The following is a 15,699-nucleotide window of genomic DNA, read 5'->3' as shown; positions in this document are numbered from 1 at the left end:
TGTGACTGCATAGATAAAGTAAGAAAAAGTTAATATAATGATATGTATAACAAAGACTACTAATAACAACATGTTTTATTTAAAAGATAACTATAATCCTGGAAATAAGTAAAAATAATTCAGCAAACTTACTTTTGAAATTCTTCAGACATTTCTTCCAATGATAATTCCCCTGACCTCACACGAGATAATATTGTTTTGACAATTTTTTCATCTTTCACTACTTGCATCGCCCTCCAAGGCGTGATGGTCATATCGTCTAGAAGTTGCTTCAGTTCAGGAGCTGATTTATTGTTGCTACATATCAATGGCTTAGACTTTTTGACCCTCTGGTTTTTAATGCCAATGTCTTCCCACATGCTAAAAATGTCATCAATCAAATTCCAAATATCTTCAGTTCTAAATGCCAATTGGAAAATGTTATCAATACCTCTGAATAAATCGTTATATCTGTTGTCTTTTCCATCTTTTGAATTGGTTTTCTCTTCAATTTGATAGCCTATTTCCATACAACATTCCTTTCGGAAATCTGCAGTAATATTTATCTTATCCCCACCACATTTTTCTAGGAATTCACTATGAATAAATATAACCTTTTGGATCAAAGTCATAGACATCCTATATTCATTATCTGAATTATGATCCAATGCCACTAACTTTGCTTTTGTTTCATTTAAACCAGCATAAATGACACATTTCATTGTTTCAAAATGTGGGTTATTAGGATATTCCTCCATCAATTGTCTTTGAGCTTCAACAGAATGGTTCCCCCCAAGCACATAATAATTGTATTCAAAACATTTTGACTTATCAAATGCTTCTTTGTTGGGAACTTGAAGTGGATCAACAAGAAGCACATAACTAACCACATGAGCATATGGATTGTACCTCATCAATGTCTTCAAGTTGTGAACATGCAGATGATGTGGCTTTCTGATTTGATATTGGCATTGTCCTTCACTTGCCTTATAGGTTTGTCTGACATTTAACTGAAATGTACGACCACCATCAATTAAGTTTCTCTTTGTCAAATTCTGTCGAATGGCATTTTGTTTTGTTTTGATTATGCCATCATCTAAATCAGCTCCTGGTGTAATGATTTCTCTGCTTTCTTTTGAAGTTTCACTAGGTTCTTGACTGCTGGTAATGACTACTTCAAGATCTTCAACTCTACTTTTTTTCGTCATAACATTCTTAAGAGATCTATTCTTGGGCATTGTTACTTTTGGTCTTTTACGACCTTCTTCAGTTCCAATTTCATCTTCAGTAATGGCAACATATGCTTCATTGTCAATTTCAACTTCATCGTCCTCAAAAGTAACTTGTTTACCCTTGCTAGATTTATCCACCAGAGGCCTTTTTTTCTGATTCTTTGGATGTAGTTTTGTAGCATCATCAATTACTACATTTTCCATGTTTTCCATATCTTCTTCTGACACTGAGTAAAAATGGCTGACAACTTTTATGATATCATGCTCTATGAAATGAATGCCTCCCAACCTAATTGAACAGCTTTCAACAAAATTTTGCCAAACAAAATATCATATGTTAATATAAACAAAGTTAAAAAAATATAGCGAGACACTTCCAAAACGCAAAATAAAAATACAAATAACAATACTTACGATGTTTTGTGTCATCTCATTTACGATTTGTTTACACAACTTTGTAGATACCTATCTCGTGTCATATAATGAATATGATAGTCGGTATTTAATCCTTTCATGTGACTTGGGAGCTTTTGTAAGTATGTAAACAACTTCAGTGTTTGGTACCAAACACATATCTATGACTCTTCCCATCACCTCCAAATTTTCATTATTTTGGTGTATATCAATGTATAGATATATATTCACAGTTGTGCTCTCTCTTTCTTTCACATACCAGACTCTTGATGGAAATTTCACCTCTTTTGAACTTTTCCAATCTGAGATTAGCATCTTATCACTTGAAGCACTTGAAATATTTGTAGGCATGAGCTCAGGTGGAGTTCATTCACCAATTTTTTTTGAAGATACACCTTTAAGACTCTTTGGTCCAGAAAGATTCACAGAAATTTTCCTTGATGCCATTTTCCTAAAAAAAACACATAAATTAGTAAATAAAAAAACATATTAACTTAAATTAATAACAAAAATATACCATAAATGTTTTATTTGTATAATCATAATTGCCCAGCCACCTCTAACGGGCAGGCGGGTCGATGGGCGAGCGGGAGGTCAGGTGAGGGATAATGAGGCTAAGTAGACATTTAGGCAAGTATGGGCGAGCCCCTACCCACGCGCCCCCCACAACCCCCTAAGCTCCCCCCCCCCTACCCCTACCGTCCCCCACACCCCAGCCCCCAAAACCCCCTACACCCCCCATCCCCCGCCCCCAAACCCCCTACACCCCCCAACACCTCCCCGCGGCCGCCCCTCCCCACTACGCCCACCACTCCCCACACCCCGCGCCCCCATCCCGGCGCCCTACCCCTTACCCCCCATACCCCCACATCCCTTATCCCCCCCCTACCCCCCCTATTCCCCACCCGCGCCCTACCACATTCCCCCCCCTGCCCTACCCCCTCCCTACCCACGCCCTACCCTTACCCTCCCCGCCTACCCCCCTATTCCCCACCCGCGCCCTACCCCCTCCCCCCCCCTACCCTACCCTACCCTACCCCCCCCAACCGGCTCACCCCATCCCCATGCCCCCCCTACTCCCCCCCCCCTACCCTACCCCACCCATTCCCCCACCCCCCCGCCCCTATCCTACCCCATCCCCACCCCATCCCCACCTGGCCCACCCCATCCCCACCCCCGCACCCAGCCCACCCCATCCCCACCCAGCCCACCCCGCACCCGGCCCACCCCATCCCCACCCGGCGCCCCGCCCCACCCCGCCCACCCACCCTACCCGGCACCCCGCCCCTCCCCCTCCCCCTCCCTTGCCCCTCCCCGGCCCCCTCCGCCGCCCCTCCCCCTCCCCCTCCCCCGCCCCTCCGCTGCCCCTCCGCCTCCCCCTCCCCCGCCCCTCCCCAACCCCCTCCGCCGCCCCTCCGCCTCCCCCTCCACCGCCCCTCCCCCTCCCTCTCCCCGGCCCCCTCCGCCCATACCTCCCACTCCTCTGCCTCCCCCTCCCGCGCCCCTCCCCGACCCCCTCCGCCCACACCTCCCACTCCCCGGCCCCCTCCGCCCGCGCAGGGCCACCCCCGAGCCGCCCCGCCCCGCCCGACCAGCGGCGGGTCGATTCCTGGAATCGACCCGCCGCCGATCGGGTGCGCGCAGCGCCACCCTCGGGCCGCCCCGCCCCGCCCCGCCCGACCGGCGGCGGGTCGATTCCCGGAATCGACTCGCCGCAGGTCAGGCGGGTCAGGGCGGCCCGTGGGTGGCCCTGCGCAGGCGGAGGGGGCCAGGGAGGGGGCGGGGTGGGCGGAGGGGCCTGGGAGGGGGCGGGGGAGGGGGAGGGGTGGGCGGGGTGGGCGGAGGGGGCGGGGAGGGGGCGGCGGAGGGGTGGGCGGAGGGGGCCGGGGAGGGGCGGGGGAGGGGGAGGGGTGGGCGGAGGGGGCCGGGGAGGGGTGGGCGGAGGGGGCCGGGGAGGGGCGGGGGAGGGGGAGGGGTGGGCGGAGGGGGCTGGGGAGGGGCGGGCGGAGGGGGCGAGGGAGGCGGAGGGGGTAGGGGAGGGGGAGGGGCCAGGTAGGGGCGGGGGAGGGTGTGCGAGGTGGGGAGGGGGCCGGGGGGAATGGGCGGGGTAGGGTGGGTAGGGTAGGGGGCGGGGGAGGAATGGGCGGGTAGGGTAGGGGGGGGAATTGGGGGGGGAGGGGAATGGGGGGGTAGGGTAGGGTAGGGGGATGGGGTAGGGTAGGGTAGTGGGCGAGGGGGGGGAATGGGGGGGTAGAGTAGGGGGGCGGGGGGGGAGGGGAATGGGGGGTAGGGTAGGGGGCGGGGGGTAGGGTAGGGTAGGGGGCGGGGGTGGGGGGGAATTGGGGGGTAGGGTAGGGGGGTGGGGTAGGGTAGGGTGTAGGGGGGGTAGGGGTAGGGGCAGAAGGGGGGGGGGGTAGGTTGCGGGTTAGGGGGGCAGAAGGGGGTGGAGGGAGAGGGGGCAGGGGGAAGGAGTTAGGCGGTGGGGCCCATAGGGCCGGCGTTAAGGAAGGGGGGGAGGAGTTGAGATTGGAGGGGAATGGGAGTTGGGGGTGGCAAGGGCTGGCGCATGGGTAGGGTAGAAGGGGGAAGAGGGCATGGGTGAATGGGAAAGATCGGTAATGGGTTGGGGGAAGGGGGCATGACGACGGCCTACCCACGGTTATTGGGTGATTGAGTTTGATTGGGCCCACCATGCTCACGATTGACATAATTGTTATTTTGGCTTGGAAAAATTATTAATTTAAAAAAAAAAAATCTTCTCCGACGTTAAATTAATTTAATATGAAAATTTTGAAAAAAAAATTGAACTTACCTTTCAATTGCGATAATTCTTCGTTGGATATGTTGTTGATAGCAATATAGCTGCTCCACAAATTCACGTCTTTCAACGAACTTCAGAAAACCTAGATGTGAGGTAAGTAATAGTGATAACGAAATTTAATATATAAGTGAAATTACGAAGATGTTTTTCTGTACGATTAATGTGGGATAATTTGTTTTAAATTATTATAGAGCGAATATTGTAGAGTTATTTTACAATGGATTGAATGTGGGATTAATTTGTTTTAGAATATATTATAAAAATTTAAAAAAAAAATTAGTTGTTTAGTAAATATTATATACTTTAACTATTAGAATAATTAATATAGAAGTTGTAGTTTACAATTTGAATTTCAGTGATTGATTTCATAAAAAAATTTAGTTTATGTTTTTCAATGAATTGTAGAATAAAATAATAAAGGTAAATAAATCTAATAAACTTTTCGAGGGAAATATTTTCACGAAAATTTTTGGAGGGAAATATTTTCGCGAAAATTTTTGGAGGGAAATATTTTCGCGAAAATTTTTGGAGGGAATAATTTTGGAGGGAACATTTCATTCTTTAAGCTATATAATATTCTTAGGAGACTCCATTTGTATCATTCAACATCTTCTGTTTGAAAGGGATGGATTGTTCTGATGGTGAAGTTTCGGTTTATACACCATCAACATCTTCATCGTGTAACAACTCTATTCATATTGATGAATATAGCGGGAATTCTTCCACTATGAATAGAAAGTCAATTCCTCCACTTAGTCCCGATTCTAAGGACTATGAAAGCAGCGGTGATGAAGAGCATGATGGTGAAGTTCAAAAGAATGGAGTGTCACGATGTCCACTTAGTCCTAATTCTGAGGACTATGAGAGTATCAGTTTTGAAGAGCGTGATGGTGAAGTTCAAAAGAATGGAGGGTCACGGTGTCCACTCAGTCCTAATTCCAAAGACTATGAGAGCAGCAGTTTTGACGTGCATGATGGCGAATTTCAAAATAATGGAGTGTCACGGTGTCCACTTAGTCTTAATTCTAAGGACTATGACAGCAGCGGTGATGAAGCGCGGGATGATGATTTTCAAAAGAATGGAGTGTCAAAGTGTCCAGTTAGTCCTGATTCTAAGGACCATGAGAGCAGCAGTGATGATGAGTGTGATAATGAATTTCAAAATAATGGAGTGTCAAAGTGTCCAGTTAGTCCTAATTCTAAGGACTATGAGAGCAGCGATGATGAAGCGCGGGATGATGATTTTCAAAAGAATGGAGTGTCAAAGTGTCCAGTTAGTCCTGATTCTAAGGACTATGAGAGCAGTAGTGATGAAGCGCGGGATGATGATTTTCAAAAGATTGGAGTATCACAATGTCCTCTTAGTCCTGATTCTAAGGACTATGAGAGCAACAGTGATGAAGTGCGGGATGATGATTTTCAAAAGATTGGAGTATCACAATGTCCTCTTAGTCCTGATTCTAAGGACTATGAGAGCAGCAGTGATGAAGCGCGGGGTGATGATTTTCAAAGGATTGGAGTATCACAATGTCCTCTTAGTCCTGATTCTAAGGACTATGAGAGCAGCAGTGATGAAGCGCGGGATGATGATTTTCAAAAGATTGGAGTATCACAATGTCCTCTTAGTCCTGATTCTAAGGACTATGAGAGCAGCAGTGATGAAGCGCAGGATGATGATTTTCAAAAGATTGGAGTATGACAATCTCCTCTTAGTCCTGATTCTAAGGACTATGAGAGAAGCAGTGATGAAGAACAGGATGAGAGCAGCAGTGATGATCCAATGATGGAGATGTTGCCAAGAAATATTGTATCGAGGAGTAGGAGTAGACCTTTTCGTATCAATGCAAACTATTCTAGTCATACAAGGGGTAGAGCAGAATATCTGACGAGAAGAAGTTTTATCAGCGCTCTCATTTCAAGTGAATGTTGCCAAAAAAATTGCTTGAAACGTATGGATTTCACATTTGCATTAGAAAGCAGGAAGAGATATTTGTCAATGAATAAAAGCATGCAAAACTCATATTTAGTTGGCTGCATGCAATCTACATTGTCAGGTTATGATTATCATATTAGGAATTTATTATTGTGTAGAAAAGCTTTCAAAATTTTTCATTCAATTGGGAATTTTCGTCTCTCGAGAATTCAAGAAAATTTGGAAAAGGATCCCACATTTTATTCAGAAGTACGTTATAAAAGACAGTTTGGGCCATTATCAAATACTGCAATGTCATGGATGAAAGATTTCTTTTCAAAGCATGGAGAGTGTATGCCAAATAGAGAGACAATACATATTCCAGATAATTTTTCAAGACGAGAAATCTACAACTTATACAAAGAATATGCAGAAAGTGCTGAGGGACAGGGCCAATTTATTACATATCAATATTTTGTGAAGATATGGAAGAAAGAATTCAATAGTGTTCGTATTCCTAAGAAGACAAGGATGGGGATTTGCAATACATGTGCTTCTCTTAAATCAAAAAGGGACAAATGTGAAGGCTCAGAAAGAGGTAAGTGTTCATAACTTTTACTTTCAAAATTGTATAGTCATCAACTATGAAAACATATTTCTTAATGAATTTCTTTTATGTTGTGTAGATTTAATTGTCAAAGAACTTCAGGAGCATCGCGAACAACAAACAAATGAAAGGAAGAAGTTGTACAAGCATCGAAAGAAGTGTTATGATAATCCAAATAAATATTTGGGTTTGATAATTGATGGTATGGACCAGAAGAAAACTCTTTTACCACATTTTGTTCGCACACCCAAAAATCTACAAGAGGAAAATTTTATTCAGTTTCACTTGGTCGGTTGTATGGTCTTCAATGGGAAAATGTTGCCAAGGGTGTACTTCACAGCTCCAAATATTCATAATGATGCAAATCTGACCATAACCATAATTCATGATGTGATTTCTCATTGGTCTGGTAATCTTCCTGAAGTTTTGTATCTACAATTGGACAACACTTGCCGTGAAAACAAAAATCAGGTTGTTTTTGGGTATCTGAACATGCTTGTTGAATTGAGAATTTTTCAAAAGGTAAAGGTTGGTTTCCTTCTTGTTGGGCACACTCATGACCATATTGATCAGATGTTCAGTCGTTTTTCAGTCACATTGAGGAGGAAGGAAGTTGGGAGCTTGCCATCACTAATTGAATGTATTAAGAAATCATACATGCCAGAGCCTGCTTTTGAAGTGTTGGAAGAAAATGTTGACATGCGAAGGTTTATTCTAGGATCATATGGTGAGGGGAAATGCATTGAACAACTTAATGATATTAGCTTCCAACATCAATTTCGTATAAAAAAAATTGATGGGAAAACACTAATATGGGGCAAGAAGTTTTCAACTACTACAGAATGGGCATCGTCATCAGGTTTGCAATTTTTGAAGTTCATTCCAGATCGTCCAATATTTGCATCAAAAATATTGTTATTACAATTAGTTGGTGAAGTTCAGAATGCACGCAGACAGAATAGACATATAAATTATTCTGATTGCCTAGAAGAAATTAAAAATGTATTAGATATACATATGTGTACTTTGACATTGCTGATTCAGTTTGGTGGGAGTCATTTTTCAATAATCAAAGTGATATCATTTCAACAACAACCAATGAAGATATACCTTTGAAAAATCCATTTATTTGGCCACAAAATGTGTCGAATGAACAAGAGGAAGTAAACATTGTTGAACAGCAACAAACTCAAGGTATTATTAATTCTTCACATGCAATGGAAAGAGAGATGTATATTGGTTCCAGAAGATCTCGTGCACAATGTGAAGCCATGGATGACCTTTATAGGGGTTCAGTACATGATATTAAGGAGGGTTGCATGATTGCAGTGCTAGCAGATGGAGATCCCAAAGGCTATCCATTTTAGGTTGCTAAATTTATAAAGGTATTTACAGAAAATGAGGATGTTACAAGTGTTGAAGTACATTGGTATGCCACAAATACACACCCATTCAATGGTGTGTATAAGCCAGAGATGGTAGTTGACAAAAAAAATGGTGGAAAAAGAAAAAGAAAGGGTACAAATATAAATCGCCGCCGCACAGACATATTACAATTGGAGGATGTTGACATACTTGTTTATGACTTCAATTTAACAAAGAGAGGAACTCTTCGCTTCAAGACGATAGAGATTCTGAAAAGGTTGTTACCAGAAGGAATAGTGTTGACATGGGAGTCTGCTGAAACCAGTCGTAGATCTAGAAGACTTTTGAAACCTGGAATGTTGGGCATGCATGTGGACTCAGATGGGGCACTAGTTGATGAAAGAGAAGAATATGGAACATCTTCATCAGCATCCAGTCACTCATCTGAAGATGTGAATTGTGATGGTGTGCAAGAAAATATGAGTGATTTTGAATAATTGTTTAAGACAGATTATATAACTGATGTATGCATCATATCTTCAAATAAAATTAATGTTTTCCATATGTTGTTAAATGAGAAGTTATGAAGCATTTTTATGTTGTTGGATTATGTCTTAAGTATGATAAATTTTATTGTTTAAATATCTACAATGCAATATCAAATTAGAGATATAATGTATGTTTTATTCAGTATACAAATAAAGACTTTTGATTTCATTGAGTGATATACTTTGTTCATAATGTCATGGTTTTTTAATTTTATAGTTGAGAAAATTTCAATTTCTTTTGTATCTAGCATGGTGTGGTTGAAAACATGTTAAATTTATACTTAGGAAAGAAAAATGATATTCTACCAGAAACATTAATGTGTTTTTTCCTTTAAAATTAACTTTGTTTGAGACATAAAAAATTGGTTTTATTAGCATTTTTTAAAAAGTTTGAAAATTGACCCTAAAAAAAAAAAACGTTATTCCAGTAGCATCACTTTCGTTTTGAAGCTATATTTTGCACGAAAATTTCGTAGTAAATTTCGTAGTCACCGCCATTTTTAAAACACGTTCAAAATTGGCACCTAAAAAAAAAACGTCGTTCCAGTATACACACTTTTCGTTTTTAGCACTGTTTTTGATGTTTTTTTGGGGTTTTTGGGCCAGAGTTCCCGTCTTGAGTTTATAGTTCCCGTTTCAAAGTTTACATTGTTATCTATGCTCTTTGAGGGCAATTATTTTGCTGAGTTGAGTCTGGTACTCCTTCTTTAGCCTATGACAGGGGTCTTTTGAGTTTTCTTGCTTTCTTTTTTAGGCTTCTCTTTTTGTGGTGAAATCTCTATCTCTTTACTTGCTTTCTTGCTTCTAACATTTCTTTTGTTTATTTTCTCTAAAACTTCTGCAAGAGGGATGTCATCCTCTGATAGTTTTTGTGGTTGTTGTGGTTCTTGTTCCTGTGTCCTATCAATTTTTCTTTTCTTTCCCCTCTTAGGTTTGCTTCTATTTGGCTGCCCATGAGTTACTTCCTGAAAGTGATTTCTTACTAAAAAGATTTCCCAATTATCACCTATGTTTTGGAGATGAGATTCAAAAAGTATTTTGACTATACCATGGTGATACATTGTATTATCTATGAATTAAATTCTCCTTTGAACATTCCCTGACATCTTTCTAAGATTATTTAGCAAGAAATATGGAAGATTTATCTCATTTTGTTCAAGAAAATTCATTAGCAGTTGAAAATTATACAAAAATATACATCCAAACCATCCTTCGTAGGTAACAATTTTTTTATTATTAGAAGTAGGTTCCTCCACTTACTTTTTAATGTCATGCTTGGGATGCCCTTCTTGAAAATGGTGTTGTCCATGCTTGGTTTCTTCAGGAAAACCTTCCAGTCTTCTTTTTCAATACCTCTATTCTTGAACCATTTCTCTCCAATCCGCGGCAGTCCAGTGGCTTCAGCTATAAATGAATTTGTCACTGTGAATTTGATATCTCCTATCTCCACTTCGACTCCATCAAAAGCCCTAGCGAAGGATTTGGTCACTTCTTTATGGAAGCCATCGAATTTCTCTACAAATTCTAGCCACTGCGCTTTCTGCAACAATTCTTTTATCTGTGAATACCCCTCCAAAAATTTCTTCCATGTTGGCTCTGTTCTGACTATCACTTCCATGGCAAAGAAGCTTCGTTTCAAAAATTGTTTTCTTTGACACGGTAGGATGGCTTGGTTGGGTTTTTAGAGTGGAAAGGCCGAGAGTGTGAGTGATGGAATAATGAGACCGTAGGTAGTGAGGGTATAAGGAAATGAGGTAGAATCTAACAGTTAAGATCATTCATGTTTATGTTTTGGGCAGCCAATCCAATGGATCAAAATATGAGTTATGATGACTAGGAGTGAATGGTGGATTATGCACGATTTGACATGACATGATCAACTCTTTGCAATAATGATTTTGATCTTATTTTTGGTAGTACTATGTCTTATAATTCATATATGTAATGTTTCAATCCCTATTATTAAATTAAAGAAGTGCATACCTATGAATTATTTTCTTGCAAACCTTTGGTTGCCTTTTATGTTGTCTTCGGGCTTGAGAAAGTCATCAGAGCTACAGAAAATCAATAATTCCATAGCTATTTATTTTTTTTTAAAAGAAAGGGATAAAAAAAAGATGGAATTCTAAAAAATGGGATACAAATAAAATTTAAGATGCCAAGAATTCTTGGTTTTCACCTTGAATTTTCTGTATAAACATGCCAAAAATTGTTGGTTTCCATGTTTATACATATTTATTATTATCTTATTTTTTTTTTTAAAGAAAATTTTAAGATGGAGAAGAAGAAGAAGAATTCTTGACCAACTTCAAATGAGAGTTATCATGGAAATTCTTTACAAATTCCTCCTTTGTCATTGGATTATGATAAATCCCGATTTGATGTCCATTCACTAAGAGAGGAACTTTTTCTTCATCAATAGTCCTAATTCTCACTACTCCATTATCAAAAACATTTTCAATCTCATAAGGCCCAATCCAGTGAGTTTGAAACTCTCCTTAGAAATTTTTGAACTTTGAATCAAAGATTAATACTCAATCTCTTGGCTGAAATTTTCTTCCTTTGATGTATTTATCATGTCATATGGATCTCTGTTGCTAGAATAAACTAGTCTTATAGATAACATCTTGCCTTATTTCATCAAGCTCATTGAGTAGTCCCATTCTTTGCTTTTGTGCTTCTGATAAGTCAAGTCCCAACTTGATTGTTGTCTTATGGGTCTGAATCTGGAACTCAATTGGAAATATGACTTGCTTCCCATAAACAAGTTCATAGGGAGTATTTCCTGTAGTGCTTCTCCATGTGGTACAATAGGCCCATAAAGCTTCTGGAAGCTTTTCTTCCCAGTCCCTTCTGTGCAAGTGAACTATCTTGGTGAGGATTGCTTCAATCACTTTATTGGTAGACTCTAGTTGTCCATTTTCTTGTGGATGGTATGGAGTAGATTTCTGATGCTTGATTTATACTCTTCCACTATCTTTTGCACTATTGTAGATGTAAAAAATTTTCCTTGATCTATTACAAATTCTCTTGGGACAACAAAACAAGTAAAAATATCCTCAAAAAGAAATGAAACTACAAAATTTTCAGTAGCAAAAGAAAGTGCTTTAGCTTCTACCCATTTAGTAACATAATCAGTGCATACAAGAATATATTTTTTTTTTGTTTTGAAGAAGGATTAATTGATCCAACAAAATCCAAAGTACATTTTTCGAAAGGTTCAATGACTACCTGAGGCTGTAGTGGCATTTTTTCTAAAGGAACACGTTTCCCCATTCTTTGACAGTTATCACACCTCTTAACATATTCCTTGGCATCCTTAAAAATGAAAGGCCAATAATATCCTAAGAGAAAGATTTTATACGCAATGATTTTGTCAGCAAAATGACCTCCACATGGTTCATCATGGCATTCTTTGAGTATCTCAGGTATTTCATCTTCTCTTACACACCTTCGGATGATGAGATCTGGTACTGTCTTGTATAATTCTTCATTTATCCAAAAATAATGATGCACTTGTTTCGATTATTCTTCTCTTTTCTCTAGGAAATAAATAGGAGGGTAACTTCACTGTAACTAAATAACTGGCAATATCTGCAAACCAAGGTGATTTAGTAGATACTACAAAAATATATTCATTAAGAAACTTATCCTATATAGGTGTATCATTATTATCCTTTTGAATTCTAGATAAAAGTCAGCAATTGTGTTTTGTTTTCCAGGTCAGTCCAGAATGGTGACATTGAATTCTTGTAACAGTAATAGCCATATTCTTACTCTGCCATTAGTAACTAGTTTATTCATTAAATATCTAATGGAAGAATGGTATATGTGAACGAAAGTTTCATAGACATTGATGTAATGTCTAAATTTATTAATGGCATGAATGACAACTAAAAACTCCTTTTCAGTTACAGTATAATTTAGCTCTACAAGAGTTAAATTTTTACTGGTATAATAAATGCATGAGTGAGGTATTTTTGTCCTAACACAGCTCCTAAAGCTATGTTTGAAGCATCATTTGATATATGAAAAGGAAATTTCCAATTAGGTCCTTTTAAGATGGGTGCTTCAAAGATCTTCTTTTTCAGAGTTTTAAAAGCCTTTTAACAATAAGAGTTCCAACTGAATTCATAGTCTTCGGTGAGTAATTTGAAGAGAGGAGATGCAGTATTTGTGAAGTCTTCTATGAATCTTCTATAATATCTGGTAAAACCAAGAAAGATCCTAACATCTCATTGACAACTTGGGATTGATAATTTGGATATAATTTATACCTTAGATGAGTCTACCTTAATTCCATTTCCTCAAATATGGTGACCTAAACAATTCCCTCATTAAACATCATAAAACAATTTTCATGACTTAATGAAAGATTTGCTTCTTTGCATCTTATGAGAACTTTTTCTAAATTTTCAAATGCTTCTTCAAAAGAATTTCCATAAATTGTAAAATCTTCCATATACACTTCCACACAATCATGAATAAGATCAGAGAAAATTCCTAGTACTGCTCTTTGGAATGTTGCCGGGGCATTGCATAATCCAAAAGGAAGCACTCGGTAAGCATAAGTCCCACATGGGCAAGTGAATGTGGTTTTGTCTTGATATTCAGGTGCTCCCTAAATTTGATTATACCCACTAAAACCATCCAAAAATGAGAAATATTTTTTTATTGCTAATGTATCTAAAACTTTATCTATGGAAGGAAGTGGAAAGTGACCTTTCAAAGTTGCTTTATTCAATTCCTTGTAATCAATGCATACTCTCCATTTTCCATTTTTCTTAGGAATGATCACTAGGGATGAAACCCATTGACTGACTGATATTGGATAAATGAAGTTTAAATTTAACAGTTTATGTAATTCCTTTTTAACAATTTATTTTAAGTTTGGATTCATTCTTCTTTGTGCTTGTCGAACTGGTCTAACATTTTCTTCAATATAAATATGATGCATGCAGGTTTTAGGGTCAATTCCCTTCATATCAGTGTATTCACATGCATATGTAGAAGAGTGTTTTTGCAATATTTCTACCAGTTTTTTTTTCTGTAGTTCTTCCAGGTTTTCATTGATGTTCAAGATTTTTCTTGGAAAAATTTTTGTTGAAGAGTTTCCAAATTTTTCCATAGAATGTAAAGGCATTTTTCTATATGATAGATATTCAATATTACATTGTTCTTGAAAATTTTGACTATTGTCACAATATAAAGAGGGTTCATTATTTTCTATTGAATTTAAAATTTGATCCTCTTCATTTATTTGTGTAATAGTGAAAACTGGTTGCATATCATTATCATCATCTATCCATTCTTCATTTTCTACTTCTATCATTGTTTTTGTAGGTGGGTACAATGTAAATTTCTTTGTCGAGCTTCCATATTAGATAAACATGTCTCCTGATCTACAACTGATAAAAGCATCGGCTGTAGCTAACCATGGCCTTCCTAAAATTAATGGATGTCCTACTAAATTATTATTGGGTGTTAGAATCATGAAATCAACAGGATATTCCCGAGAAACTAAGGATACATATATATCTTCTAACACACCATGAGGTTTAATTACACACCTGTCTACTAATTGTAACAACGTTGGTGTGTATTGACGATTAGGAAGCTTCAATTTATCCATAGTTTGTTTGCTCATTATGTTTATGGTCACTCCTCAATCAGTGTGTTTGGTATTTCAGTTACAGTAATGTGTGTTTTCACAATGGGGCTTCCTGGATCTAAATTTTTTTGAATTGTTGTCTTCCCCATCATCATATCTACAATTCTCCCGACTAGTTGAATTATTTTTATTTCTTTTCTTTTTCTTCCTGATCCTTGAGTACTCAATTCTTTAATTTCTTTTGCAAAAATCAGTATTTTTTTTTATTTCTTGTAATAAAGGAATTTTTATACAAACATTTTTTCAATTCATCTAACATATAATAATCAGGCAATATGATTTGTTTTTCTACTCCTTTATCGATTTTCAACCTTTCAGGAAATGGTGGTATTGAGATAGATACTGAAGGTTGTTCTATAATAGGAGTATTATTAAAATGTGTAGGATTTTTTATGTTTCAATATTTTCTTTTTGAGGAAGGGAAATCTCTTCTTTAGAGTCATTATTATCTTTTTGAGAATTATTTTATGTTTCCTGAATAACAACGGATGCTTTCTTCCTTTCTAATACTCTACCATACCTTAATTGAACATTATTCAAATCCAATGGAGTTATCATGTAAATTTGAGGATTATGTCCTTCTAAGTTGTAAATAGGTTGTGAAGTTTTATTGTTTGGATTTGGGAGTGGTTGAATGAGTAATTGATTTGGTCTTTGTGGAAATGGAAAAGAAAGTTGTGGATTTGCATTTTGAGCTTGAGCTTGAGGTAACTAGTTGGTTTGAGGGAAGTATTGTGGTGGAAAATTTGGATAAGGTGGCAGATATTGTTGATATTGAGAATATCTTCCATAAGGATTTTTCCATCCTTGATTCCAAGATTGTGGTTGAGCCCAAGGTTGCCATGGCATAGGTGGATTCCAATTATTTTGTGAATATTGTGCAAATTGTTGAGGATTAAAACCTTGAGTTTGATTTGTTTGAGGATTTTTCCATGGTATTTTGGCAATAAAGTAAAGAGGGTCTACCTAATTTGGCACTCCTTCTTCACTAAACATAGCCTTAAGACCTGGTATAGAGGGCCATTCTTTTGTATCATGATTTTTTGCACACATAACATGTATTTATATGCTTTTTAAATCTAAAGCACATTCTCTCAAAGCATGTTCCTTTCTACACCTTGGACAAAAGATGGATAATGTAGCATTTTTG

The sequence above is a fragment of the Pinus tabuliformis genome, chromosome 3_2 (assembly GCF_031772625.1).
Source record: "Pinus tabuliformis cultivar Carrire ecotype Pingquan chromosome 3_2, CPIR1, whole genome shotgun sequence".
NCBI classification, from domain to species: Eukaryota; Viridiplantae; Streptophyta; class Pinopsida; order Pinales; family Pinaceae; genus Pinus; species Pinus tabuliformis.
Note: the sequence above shows the minus strand (reverse complement) of the source record.